The following is a 12,660-nucleotide window of genomic DNA, read 5'->3' on the forward strand; positions in this document are numbered from 1 at the left end:
GTTGTGACTGCTGATAACAGATGCCGTAGCAATCAATTCATGGAGTGAGTTGTATGTTTTGCGATAGTCTGTCTCTGACAAGCAAGCACAGGTGACATAGGTGCGAACACAGGAAGCTTGCAGACCCTCGCTGCCTGCAGACACCGAGCAGCCACACTAGGAGGGCGGCCTAAGCCGTAGGCGAATTGTGCTCATTCGCTTTGGCGCGACGTCGAACTATAAATAATGCTGTCACTAGCGTGAGCGTCGTGGAAAGTCGGAAAAGTCGGCTGCGGGGGTGAGTGCCAAGTTTGGGGAGCGTTTCGTAGTATGCGCAGTGCAATGGAGACGCGGAAACTTGTTGTGGCCCAGTGTTTTGCTGTTGGACGACAAGATTGGTACACAGTAGTAAAGAGCGAGGCACTGAGTTGGCATGAATAATGGAGTGCACAATGGGGCTCGAGATGTGTTTGTTACCTCAGGTGCTGTATAATTGTCGACAAGGAGTGAAAACGGAGCAATTTGTGACGGCTCTTTCAATTTAAGACGTTAAAAACAGACGGAATTTGCATTTGTAATACCAGAGCATCGAAACTACTTGGAACTTTTGTGTATATGAACGGGTCCGCGCCTTTGTACTCTGCTCCCTTCACCGCTACAAACCAACCAACCATCGTGTCCGTGCGCATCTGAGTCGCAAAGAATGGGGAATAGCGCAGTTTGCTCGTGCATGGGGCGTCGCTCAGTTGGTAGAGCGTTCGCTTGGCATGTGAAAGGTCCAGGGTTCAAGCCGCGGCGCCTCCATTTTTTGTGGTCAGTGCATGGTAAGTGTTGGTCGCGGCGAACCTAAAGGCACGCAAGATGTTGCAAAGCCAGCGTCACAGACTGATATGATGTATACTGACGTAAGGAGAGCAAGATGTTAGTGTGGGGACCGGCTGTTATCGAGGTGTCATCGAGTGTAGATCTGTCTTAGGTATCGCGGCTTAACCTCATTGAAGTCTAGAGGGTGGACAACACGTTGGTCTTACTCAGAGCGGTGTCCGAATTCTATTTTCGACGTTATACGTGCCACTTTCATTTTGGCAACTACGATTCGATACAGAATGCACGAAACCTGAAAGACACCCTAACGGACACATAGAGAGTAGTGTTTGTCTGCTGAATAATGGGAGTGCAAGGGTCTGTGTCGTCTATATGGCTGTATGTAGCACCATTAGCCTTCGGGGGGGCGGGCGTAGCTCAGATGGTAGAGCGCTCGCTTAGTATGCGAGAGGTACTGGGATCAATACCCAGTGCCTCCAGAATTTTTAACACACCTACATGCGCACCTTGATATGCAAGTGGAATACTTCACAGCCAGCAGATGTGTCTAGGAAGATACAAGCTTGCGCCGAGTTCACGTAAATCCCACTGCACATTCCTATTCTTTGCGTGCAGTCAGCTGCTACTGGTGTTGTTAGTTGTGACTGCTGATAACAGATGCCGTAGCAATCAATTCATGGAGTGAGTTGTATGTTTTGCGATAGTCTGTCTCTGACAAGCAAGCACAGGTGACATAGGTGCGAACACAGGAAGCTTGCAGACCCTCGCTGCCTGCAGACACCGAGCAGCCACACTAGGAGGGCGGCCTAAGCCGTAGGCGAATTGTGCTCATTCGTTTTGGCGCGACGTCGAACTATAAATAACGCTGTCACTAGCGTGAGCGTTGCGTGAGCGTCGTGGATAGTCGGAAAAGTCGGCTGCGAGGGTGAGTGCCAAGTTTGGGGAGCGTTTCGTAGTATGCGCAGTGCAATGGAGATGCGGAAACTTGTTGTGGCCCAGTGTTTTGCAGTTGGACGACAAGATTGGTACACAGTAGTAAAGAGCGAGGCACTCAGTTGGCATGAATAATGGAGTGCACAATGGGGCTCGAGATGTGTTTGTTACCTCAGGTGCTGTATAATTGTCGACAAGGAGTGAAAACGGAGCAATTTGTGACGGCTCTTTCAATTTAAGACGTTAAAAACAGACGGAATTTGCATTTGTAATACCAGAGCATCGAAACTACTTGGAACTTTTGTGTATATGAACGGGTCCGCGCCTTTGTACTCTGCTCCCTTCACCGCTACAAACCAACCAACCATCGTGTCCGTGCGCATCTGAGTCGCAAAGAATGGGGAATAGCGCAGTTTGCTCGTGCATGGGGCGTCGCTCATTTGGTAGAGCGTTCGCTTGGCATGTGAAAGGTCCAGGGTTCAAGCCGCGGCGCCTCCATTTTTTGTGGTCAGTGCATGGTAAGTGTTGGTCGCGGCGAACCTAAAGGCACGCAAGATGTTGCAAAGCCAGCGTCACAGACTGATATGATGTATACTGACGTAAGGAGAGCAAGATGTTAGTGTGGGGACCGGCTGTTATCGAGGTGTCATCGAGTGCAGATCTGTCTTAGGTATCGCGGCTTAACCTCATTGAAGTCTAGAGGGTGGACAACACGTTGGTCTTACTCAGAGCGGTGTCCGAATTCTATTTTCGACGTTATACGTGCCACTTTCATTTTGGCAACTACGATTCGATACAGAATGCACGAAACCTGAAAGACATCCTAACGGATACATAGAGAGTAGTGTTTGTCTGCTGAATAATGGGAGTGCAAGGGTCTGTGTCGTCTATATGGCTGTATGTAGCACCATTAGTCTTCGGGGGGGCGGGCGTAGCTCAGATGGTAGAGCGCTCGCTTAGTATGCGAGAGGTACTGGGATCAATACCCAGTGCCTCCAGAATTTTTAACACACCTACATGCGCACCTTGATATGCAAGTGGAATACTTCACAGCCAGCAGATGTGTCTAGGAAGATACAAGCTTGCGCCGAGTTCACGTAAATCCCACTGCACATTCCTATTCTTTGCGTGCAGTCAGCTGCTACTGGTGTTGTTAGTTGTGACTGCTGATAACAGATGCCGTAGCAATCAATTCATGGAGTGAGTTGTATGTTTTGCGATAATCTGTCTCTGACAAGTAAGCACAGGTGACATAGGTGCGAACACAGGAAGCTTGCAGACCCTCGCTGCCTGCAGACACCGAGCAGCCACACTAGGAGGGCGGCCTAAGCCGTAGGCGAATTGTGCTCATTCGTTTTGGCGCGACGTCGAACTATAAATAACGCTGTCACTAGCGTGAGCGTTGCGTGAGCGTCGTGGATAGTCGGAAAAGTCGGCTGCGAGGGTGAGTGCCAAGTTTGGGGAGCGTTTCGTAGTATGCGCAGTGCAATGGAGATGCGGAAACTTGTTGTGGCCCAGTGTTTTGCAGTTGGACGACAAGATTGGTACACAGTAGTAAAGAGCGAAGCACTGAGTTGGCATGAATAATGGAGTGCACAATGGGGCTCGAGATGTGTTTGTTACGTCAGGTGCTGTATAATTGTCGACAAGGAGTGAAAACGGAGCAATTTGTGACGGTTCTTTCAATTTAAGACGTTAAAAACAGACGGAATTTGCATTTGTAATACCAGAGCATCGAAACTACTTGGAACTTTTGTGTATATGAACGGGTCCGCGCCTTTGTACTCTGCTCCCTTCACAGCTACAAACCAACCAACCATCGTGTCCGTGCGCATCTGAGTCGCAAAGAATGGGGAATAGCGCAGTTTGCTCGTGAATGGGGCGTCGCTCAGTTGGTAGAGCGTTCTCTTGGCATGTGAAAGGTCCAGGGTTCAAGCCGCGGCGCCTCCATTTTTTGTGGTCAGTGCATGGTAAGTGTTGGTCGCGGCGAACCTAAAGGCACGCAAGATGTTGCAAAGCCAGCGTCACAGACTGATATGATGTATACTGACGTAAGGAGAGCAAGATGTAAGTGTGGGGACCGGCTGTTATCGAGGTGTCATCGAGTGCAGATCTGTCTTAGGTATCGCGGCTTAACCTCATTGAAGTCTAGAGGGTGGACAACACGTTGGTCTTACTCAGAGCGGTGTCCGAATTCTATTTTCGACGTTATACGTGCCACTTTCATTTTGGCAACTACGATTCGATACAGAATGCACGAAACCTGAAAGACACCCTAACGGATACATAGAGAGTAGTGTTTGTCTGCTGAATAATGGGAGTGCAAGGGTCTGTGTCGTCTATATGGCTGTATGTAGCACCGTTAGTCTTCGGGTGGGCGGGCGTAGCTCAGATGGTAGAGCGCTCGCTTAGTATGCGAGATGTACTGGGATCAATACCCAGTGCCTCCAGAATTTTTAACACACCTACATGCGCACCTTGATATGCAAGTGGAATACTTCACAGCCAGCAGATGTGTCTAGGAAGATACAAGCTTGCGCCGAGTTCACGTAAATCCCACTGCACATTCCTATTCTTTGCGTGCAGTCAGCTGCTACTGGTGTTGTTAGTTGTGACTGCTGATAACAGATGCCGTAGCAATCAATTCATGGAGTGAGTTGTATGTTTTGCGATAATCTGTCTCTGACAAGTAAGCACAGGTGACATAGGTGCGAACACAGGAAGCTTGCAGACCCTCGCTGCCTGCAGACACCGAGCAGCCACACTAGGAGGGCGGCCTAAGCCGTAGGCGAATTGTGCTCATTCGCTTTGGCGCGACGTCGAACTATAAATAATGCTGTCACTAGCGTGAGCGTCGTGGAAAGTCGGAAAAGTCGGCTGCGGGGGTGAGTGCCAAGTTTGGGGAGCGTTTCGTAGTATGCGCAGTGCAATGGAGACGCGGAAACTTGTTGTGGCCCAGTGTTTTGCTGTTGGACGACAAGATTGGTACACAGTAGTAAAGAGCGAGGCACTGAGTTGGCATGAATAATGGAGTGCACAATGGGGCTCGAGATGTGTTTGTTACCTCAGGTGCTGTATAATTGTCGACAAGGAGTGAAAACGGAGCAATTTGTGACGGCTCTTTCAATTTAAGACGTTAGAAACAGACGGAATTTGAATTTGTAATACCAGAGCATCGAAACTACTTGGAACTTTTGTGTATATGAACGGGTCCGCGCCTATGTACTCTGCTCCCTTCACCGCTACAAACCAACCAACCATCGTGTCCGTGCGCAACCGAGTCGCAAAGAATGGGGAATAGCGCAGTTTGCTCGTGCATGGGGCGTCGCTCAGTTGGTAGAGCGTTCGCTTGGCATGTGAAAGGTCCAGGGTTCAAGCCGCGGCGCCTCCATTTTTTGTGGTCAGTGCATGGTAAGTGTTGGTCGCGGCGAACCTAAAGGCACGCAAGATGTTGCAAAGCCAGCGTCACAGACTGATATGATGTATACTGACGTAAGGAGAGCAAGATGTAAGTGTGGGGACCGGCTGTTATCGAGGTGTCATCGAGTGCAGATCTGTCTTAGGTATCGCGGCTTAACCTCATTGAAGTCTAGAGGGTGGACAACAAATTGCTCTTACTCAGAGCGGTGTCCGAATTCTATTTTCGACGTTATACGTGCCACTTTCATTTTGGCAACTACGATTCGATACAGAATGCACGAAACCTGAAAGACACCCTAACGGATACATAGAGAGTAGTGTTTGTCTGCTGAATAATGGGAGTTCAAGGGTCTGTGTCGTCTATATGGCTGTATGTAGCACCATTAGTCTTCAGGGGGGCGGGCGTAGCTCAAATGGTAAAGCGCTCGCTTAGTATGCGAGAGTTACTGGGATCAATACTCAGTGCCTCCAGAATTTTTAACACACCTACATGCGCACCTTGATATGCAAGTGGAATACTTCACAGCCAGCAGATGTGTCTAGGAAGATACAAGCTTGCGCCGAGTTCACGTAAATCCCACTGCACATTCCTATTCTTTGCGTGCAGTCAGCTGCTACTGGTGTTGTTAGTTGTGACTGCTGATAACAGATGCCGTAGCAATCAATTCATGGAGTGAGTTGTATGTTTTGCGATAGTCTGTCTCTGACAAGCAAGCACAGGTGACATAGGTGCGAACACAGGAAGCTTGCAGACCCTCGCTGCCTGCAGACACCGAGCAGCCACACTAGGAGGGCGGCCTAAGCCGTAGGCGAATTGTGCTCATTCGCTTTGGCGCGACGTCGAACTATAAATAATGCTGTCACTAGCGTGAGCGTCGTGGAAAGTCGGAAAAGTCGGCTGCGGGGGTGAGTGCCAAGTTTGGGGAGCGTTTCGTAGTATGCGCAGTGCAATGGAGATGCGGAAACTTGTTGTGGCCCAGTGTTTTGCAGTTGGACGACAAGATTGGTACACAGTAGTAAAGAGCGAGGCACTGAGTTGGCATGAATAATGGAGTGCACAATGGGGCTCGAGATGTGTTTGTTACCTCAGGTGCTGTATAATTGTCGACAAGGAGTGAAAACGGAGCAATTTGTGACGGCTCTTTCAATTTAAGACGTTAAAAACAGACGGAATTTGCATTTGTAATACCAGAGCATCGAAACTACTTGGAACTTTTGTGTATATGAACGGGTCCGCGCCTTTGTACTCTGCTCCCTTCACCGCTACAAACCAACCAACCATCGTGTCCGTGCGCATCTGAGTCGCAAAGAATAGGGAATAGCGCAGTTTGCTAGTGCATGGGGCGTCGCTCAGTTGGTAGAGCGTTCGCTTGGCATGTGAAAGGTCCAGGGTTCAAGCCGCGGCGCCTCCATTTTTTGTGGTCAGTGCATGGTAAGTGTTGGTCGCGGCGAACCTAAAGGCACGCAAGATGTTGCAAAGCCAGCGTCACAGACTGATATGATGTATACTGACGTAAGGAGAGCAAGATGTTAGTGTGGGGACCGGCTGTTATCGAGGTGTCATCGAGTGCAGATCTGTCTTAGGTATCGCGGCTTAACCTCATTGAAGTCTAGAGGGTGGACAACACGTTGGTCTTACTCAGAGCGGTGTCCGAATTCTATTTTCGACGTTATACGTGCCACTTTCATTTTGGCAACTACGATTCGATACAGAATGCACGAAACCTGAAAGACACCCTAACGGATACATAGAGAGTAGTGTTTGTCTGCTGAATAATGGGAGTGCAAGGGTCTGTGTCGTCTATATGGCTGTATGTAGCACCATTAGTCTTCGGGGGGGCGGGCGTAGCTCAGATGGTAGAGCGCTCGCTTAGTATGCGAGAGGTACTGGGATCAATACCCAGTGCCTCCAGAATTTTTAACACACCTACATGCGCACCTTGATATGCAAGTGGAATACTTCACAGCCAGCAGATGTGTCTAGGAAGATACAAGCTTGCGCCGAGTTCACGTAAATCCCACTGCACATTCCTATTCTTTGCGTGCAGTCAGCTGCTACTGGTGTTGTTAGTTGTGACTGCTGATAACAGATGCCGTAGCAATCAATTCATGGAGTGAGTTGTATGTTTTGCGATAGTCTGTCTCTGACAAGCAAGCACAGGTGACATAGGTGCGAACACAGGAAGCTTGCAGACCCTCGCTGCCTGCAGACACCGAGCAGCCACACTAGGAGGGCGGCCTAAGCCGTAGGCGAATTGTGCTCATTCGTTTTGGCGCGACGTCGAACTATAAATAACGCTGTCACTAGCGTGAGCGTTGCGTGAGCGTCGTGGATAGTCGGAAAAGTCGGCTGCGAGGGTGAGTGCCAAGTTTGGGGAGCGTTTCGTAGTATGCGCAGTGCAATGGAGATGCGGAAACTTGTTGTGGCCCAGTGTTTTGCAGTTGGACGACAAGATTGGTACACAGTAGTAAAGAGCGAAGCACTGAGTTGGCATGAATAATGGAGTGCACAATGGGGCTCGAGATGTGTTTGTTACCTCAGGTGCTGTATAATTGTCGACAAGGAGTGAAAACGGAGCAATTTGTGACGGTTCTTTCAATTTAAGACGTTAAAAACAGACGGAATTTGCATTTGTAATACCAGAGCATCGAAACTACTTGGAACTTTTGTGTATATGAACGGGTCCGCGCCTTTGTACTCTGCTCCCTTCACCGCTACAAACCAACCAACCATCGTGTCCGTGCGCATCTGAGTCGCAAAGAATGGGGAATAGCGCAGTTTGCTCGTGCATGGGGCGTCGCTCAGTTGGTAGAGCGTTCGCTTGGCATGTGAAAGGTCCAGGGTTCAAGCCGCGGCGCCTCCATTTTTTGTGGTCAGTGCATGGTAAGTGTTGGTCGCGGCGAACCTAAAGGCACGCAAGATGTTGCAAAGCCAGCGTCACAGACTGATATGATGTATAGTGACGTAAGGAGAGCAAGATGTAAGTGTGGGGACCGGCTGTTATCGAGGTGTCATCGAGTGCAGATCTGTCTTAGGTATCGCGGCTTAACCTCATTGAAGTCTAGAGGGTGGACAACACGTTGGTCTTACTCAGAGCGGTGTCCGAATTCTATTTTCGACGTTATACGTGCCACTTTCATTTTGGCCAACTACGATTCGATACAGAATGCACGAAACCTGAAAGACACCCTAACGGATACATAGAGAGTAGTGTTTGTCTGCTGAATAATGGGAGTGCAAGGGTCTGTGTCGTCTATATGGCTGTATGTAGCACCGTTAGTCTTCGGGTGGGCGGGCGTAGCTCAGATGGTAGAGCGCTCGCTTAGTATGCGAGAGGTACTGGGATCAATACCCAGTGCCTCCAGAATTTTTAACACACCTACATGCGCACCTTGATATGCAAGTGGAATACTTCACAGCCAGCAGATGTGTCTAGGAAGATACAAGCTTGCGCCGAGTTCACGTAAATCCCACTGCACATTCCTATTCTTTGCGTGCAGTCAGCTGCTACTGGTGTTGTTAGTTGTGACTGCTGATAACAGATGCCGTAGCAATCAATTCATGGAGTGAGTTGTATGTTTTTCGATAGTCTGTCTCTGACAAGCAAGCACAGGTGACATAGGTGCGAACACAGGAAGCTTGCAGACCCTCGCTGCCTGCAGACACCGAGCAGCCACACTAGGAGGGCGGCCTAAGCCGTAGGCGAATTGTGCTCATTCGCTTTGGCGCGACGTCGAACTATAAATAATGCTGTCACTAGCGTGAGCGTCGTGGAAAGTCGGAAAAGTCGGCTGCGGGGGTGAGTGCCAAGTTTGGGGAGCGTTTCGTAGTATGCGCAGTGCAATGGAGACGCGGAAACTTGTTGTGGCCCAGTGTTTTGCTGTTGGACGACAAGATTGGTACACAGTAGTAAAGAGCGAGGCACTGAGTTGGCATGAATAATGGAGTGCACAATGGGGCTCGAGATGTGTTTGTTACCTCAGGTGCTGTATAATTGTCGACAAGGAGTGAAAACGGAGCAATTTGTGACGGCTCTTTCAATTTAAGACGTTAAAAACAGACGGAATTTGAATTTGTAATACCAGAGCATCGAAACTACTTGGAACTTTTGTGTATATGAACGGGTCCGCGCCTATGTACTCTGCTCCCTTCACCGCTACAAACCAACCAACCATCGTGTCCGTGCGCATCTGAGTCGCAAAGAATGTGGAATAGCGCAGTTTGCTAGTGCATGGGGCGTCGCTCAGTTGGTAGAGCGTTCGCTTGGCATGTGAAAGGACCAGGGTTCAAGCCGCGGCGCCTCAATTTTTTGTGGTCAGTGCATGGTAAGTGTTGGTCGCGGCGAACCTAAAGGCACGCAAGATGTTGCAAAGCCAGCGTCACAGACTGATATGATGTATACTGACGTAAGGAGAGCAAGATGTAAGTGTGGGGACCGGCTGTTATCGAGGTGTCATCGAGTGCAGATCTGTCTTAGGTATCGCGGCTTAACCTCATTGAAGTCTAGAGGGTGGACAACACGTTGGTCTTACTCAGAGCGGTGTCCGAATTCTATTTTCGACGTTATACGTGCCACTTTCATTTTGGCAACTACGATTCGATACAGAATGCACGAAACCTGAAAGACACCCTAACGGATACATAGAGAGTAGTGTTTGTCTGCTGAATAATGGGAGTGCAAGGGTCTGTGTCGTCTATATGGCTGTATGTAGCACCATTAGGCTTCGGGGGGGCGGGCGTAGCTCAGATGGTAGAGCGCTCGCTTAGTATGCGAGAGTTACTGGGATCAATACCCAGGGCCTCCACAACTTTTCACACACCTACATGCGCACCTTGATATGCAAGTGGAATACTTCACAGCCAGCAGATGTGTCTAGGAAGATACAAGCTTGCGCCGAGTTCACGTAAATCCCACTGCACATTCCTATTCTTTGCGTGCAGTCAGCTGCTACTGGTGTTGTTAGTTGTGACTGCTGATAACAGATGCCGTAGCAATCAATTCATGGAGTGAGTTGTATGTTTTGCGATAATCTGTCTCTGACAAGTAAGCACAGGTGACATAGGTGCGAACACAGGAAGCTTGCAGACCCTCGCTGCCTGCAGACACCGAGCAGCCACACTAGGAGGGCGGCCTAAGCCGTAGGCGAATTGTGCTCATTCGCTTTGGCGCGACGTCGAACTATAAATAATGCTGTCACTAGTGTGAGCGTCGTGGAAAGTCGGAAAAGTCGGCTGCGGGGGTGAGTGTCAAGTTTGGGGAGCGTTTCGTAGTATGCGCAGTGCAATGGAGACGCGGAAACTTGTTGTGGCCCAGTGTTTTGCTGTTGGACGACAAGATTGGTACACAGTAGTAAAGAGCGAGGCACTGAGTTGGCATGAATAATGGAGTGCACAATGGGGCTCGAGATGTGTTTGTTACCTCAGGTGCTGTATAATTGTCGACAAGGAGTGAAAACGGAGCAATTTGTGACGGCTCTTTCAATTTAAGACGTTAAAAACAGACGGAATTTGAATTTGTAATACCAGAGCATCGAAACTACTTGGAACTTTTGTGTATATGAACGGGTCCGCGCCTATGTACTCTGCTCCCTTCACCGCTACAAACCAACCAACCATCGTGTCCGTGCGCATCTGAGTCGCAAACAATGGGGAATAGCGCAGTTTGCTCGTGCATGGGGCGTCGCTCAGTTGGTAGAGCGTTCGCTTGGCATGTGAAAGGTCCAGGGTTCAAGCCGCGGCGCCTCCATTTTTTGTGGTCAGTGCATGGTAAGTGTTGGTCGCGGCGAACCTAAAGGCACGCAAGATGTTGCAAAGCCAGCGTTACAGACTGATATGATGTATACTGACGTAAGGAGAGCAAGATGTAAGTGTGGGGACCGGCTGTTATCGAGGTGTCATCGAGTGCAGATCTGTCTTAGGTATCGCGGCTTAACCTCATTGAAGTCTAGAGGGTGGACAACACGTTGCTCTTACTCAGAGCGGTGTCCGAATTCTATTTTCGACGTTATACGTGCCACTTTCATTTTGGCAACTACGATTCGATACAGAATGCACGAAACCTGAAAGACACCCTAACGGATACATAGAGAGTAGTGTTTGTCTGCTGAATAATGGGAGTGCAAGGGTCTGTGTCGTCTATATGGATGTATGTAGCACCATTAGTCTTCGGGGGGGCGGGCGTAGCTCAGATGGTAGAGCGCTCGCTTAGTATGCGAGAGTTACTGGGATCAATACCCAGTGCCTCCAGAATTTTTAACACACCTACATGCGCACCTTGATATGCAAGTGGAATACTTCACAGCCAGCAGATGTGTCTAGGAAGATACAAGCTTGCGCCGAGTTCACGTAAATCCCACTGCACATTCCTATTCTTTGCGTGCAGTCAGCTGCTACTGGTGTTGTTAGTTGTGACTGCTGATAACAGATGCCGTAGCAATCAATTCATGGAGTGAGTTGTATGTTTTTCGATAGTCTGTCTCTGACAAGCAAGCACAGGTGACATAGGTGCGAACACAGGAAGCTTGCAGACCCTCGCTGCCTGCAGACACCGAGCAGCCACACTAGGAGGGCGGCCTAAGCCGTAGGCGAATTGTGCTCATTCGCTTTGGCGCGACGTCGAACTATAAATAATGCTGTCACTAGCGTGAGCGTCGTGGAAAGTCGGAAAAGTCGGCTGCGGGGGTGAGTGCCAAGTTTGGGGAGCGTTTCGTAGTATGCGCAGTGCAATGGAGACGCGGAAACTTGTTGTGGCCCAGTGTTTTGCTGTTGGACGACAAGATTGGTACACAGTAGTAAAGAGCGAGGCACTGAGTTGGCATGAATAATGGAGTGCACAATGGGGCTCGAGATGTGTTTGTTACCTCAGGTGCTGTATAATTGTCGACAAGGAGTGAAAACGGAGCAATTTGTGACGGCTCTTTCAATTTAAGACGTTAAAAACAGACGGAATTTGAATTTGTAATACCAGAGCATCGAAACTACTTGGAACTTTTGTGTATATGAACGGGTCCGCGCCTATGTACTCTGCTCCCTTCACCGCTACAAACCAACCAACCATCGTGTCCGTGCGCATCTGAGTCGCAAAGAATGTGGAATAGCGCAGTTTGCTAGTGCATGGGGCGTCGCTCAGTTGGTAGAGCGTTCGCTTGGCATGTGAAAGGACCAGGGTTCAAGCCGCGGCGCCTCAATTTTTTGTGGTCAGTGCATGGTAAGTGTTGGTCGCGGCGAACCTAAAGGCACGCAAGATGTTGCAAAGCCAGCGTCACAGACTGATATGATGTATACTGACGTAAGGAGAGCAAGATGTAAGTGTGGGGACCGGCTGTTATCGAGGTGTCATCGAGTGCAGATCTGTCTTAGGTATCGCGGCTTAACCTCATTGAAGTCTAGAGGGTGGACAACACGTTGGTCTTACTCAGAGCGGTGTCCGAATTCTATTTTCGACGTTATACGTGCCACTTTCATTTTGGCAACTACGATTCGATACAGAATGCACGAAACCT

General features: G+C 49.3%; 2 non-coding genes across 2 annotated transcripts; both read left to right on the forward strand.

Moving 5' to 3' along the window:
* Window positions 1-9,390: 9,390 nt before the first annotated feature.
* Trnaa-ggc (transfer RNA alanine (anticodon GGC)) lies at window positions 9,391-9,463 on the forward strand. The gene has a single exon. It is a non-coding gene; the product is annotated as a tRNA-Ala (tRNA).
* A 2,809-nt stretch (window positions 9,464-12,272) lies between these two features.
* Window positions 12,273-12,345, forward strand: Trnaa-ggc (transfer RNA alanine (anticodon GGC)). Its single transcript has one exon. It is a non-coding gene; the product is annotated as a tRNA-Ala (tRNA).
* The last annotated feature ends 315 nt before the right edge of the window (window positions 12,346-12,660 follow it).

The sequence above is a fragment of the Schistocerca gregaria genome, chromosome 10 (genome assembly GCF_023897955.1).
Source record: "Schistocerca gregaria isolate iqSchGreg1 chromosome 10, iqSchGreg1.2, whole genome shotgun sequence".
Lineage (NCBI taxonomy): Eukaryota > Metazoa > Arthropoda > Insecta > Orthoptera > Acrididae > Schistocerca > Schistocerca gregaria.